This window comes from Suricata suricatta, chromosome 8, assembly GCF_006229205.1.
Source record: "Suricata suricatta isolate VVHF042 chromosome 8, meerkat_22Aug2017_6uvM2_HiC, whole genome shotgun sequence".
In the NCBI taxonomy this organism is placed as follows: domain Eukaryota; kingdom Metazoa; phylum Chordata; class Mammalia; order Carnivora; family Herpestidae; genus Suricata; species Suricata suricatta.
In genome coordinates, this window is record NC_043707.1 from 6,539,171 (window position 1) to 6,540,523 (window position 1,353).

The window sequence follows — 1,353 nt, forward strand, 5'->3', positions numbered from 1 at the left end:
GGTCCCAGTGAAGTAGATCAGGATGGGTCACCAACATGGAGGCTGTGACATCACCGACCCCTTGACATCAGCCAGTGGCCCCAGCTCGAAAGTCGCTCCAGCATAGAAATAGAATGTGAGATCCCTGCACAGCATAGGAGACCTTAGCCAATCAACCCTCAGCTCCCTTTATTTCTTTTATTTTTATTATTTTTTAATGCTTTATTTATCTTCGAGAGAGACAGAGAGAGAGAAAGAAAGCACAAGTGGGGGAGGGGGAGAGAAAGAGAGGGAGACACAGAATCCGAAGACAGGCTCCACACTCCCAGCTGTTAGCACAGAGCCCAATGCGGGGCTCCAACCCAAACTGTGAGATCATGGCCTGAGCCGAAGGTGGGTGCTCAACCGACTGAGCCACCCAGGCGTCCCCAGGCCCCTTCACTTCTAATGTAACAGTGCCTTAATCAACTCACCCCTATCTGGGCAGTGCCTTTCCAACCTGCCCTGAAAATGACCCCAGAGTGATCTCTCCGACACACAGGTCTGACGCTATGGCTTCCCTGCATCAAAGACGCTGCACAATTGCCGGCTGACCGACCACGCTAGGACCAGTGCTGCCCACCATCCAACCCTAGTCAGCTCTGGAGGCGTATCTCCTGCCTGTGACTGTCCATGCGTCCACGCTCCAGACACACCTTTCGACTGGCTGTACCCTCACATGGCCTTAAGGCCGTATCTCTGTCTCAGCTCGTGTCCACGCCTCCCCTCCTCCTCCAGGAACCCCTCCGCGGACGCTCAGTGCCACCTGAAGGGCGCAGCTTCCCTGACCGCCATGCATACCCCATGCACAGGCTTCTCAACCACGTTTACCTGTAACACACACGCGTACATGTCCATGTACTCCTTTCTGCATCTACAGAACCTGGCACGTGGCCTGGCACCCAGGGCATCCTCCGAGTGCCGGTTTCAGGCACAGAACACTCTTACTCTGCCTGGTTCTTTCGCTTCGAGATTCTTCACTGTGCAACAAGGAGTCAGGCCGTGATCCTGGGCTCAATGTTCAAAAGAGAGGAGGTAACAGGAGCAGGAATGCAGGGAAATTCTGAGGTTTCTCCTTCCCGCATCCTCTGCGCTCACGGTAAGGAGCTTCCCAAAGCCACCGATCAATGATGCAGCTGACCCAAAACAGCGAAGCAACTCCCCTTCCAAAAGGAAGAATGGTATTTATTTTCCCTTCTGAAGACCTACTTGTAAAGGACACAGTTTATAGAACATCTCCCCCTGCCTGCCCCAGGGTATTGTGAAGATACATTAAATAATGCAGGCGGTGAGTCTTAATGACCCACACCACAGCCAGCCTCTGCTGGTCGGATG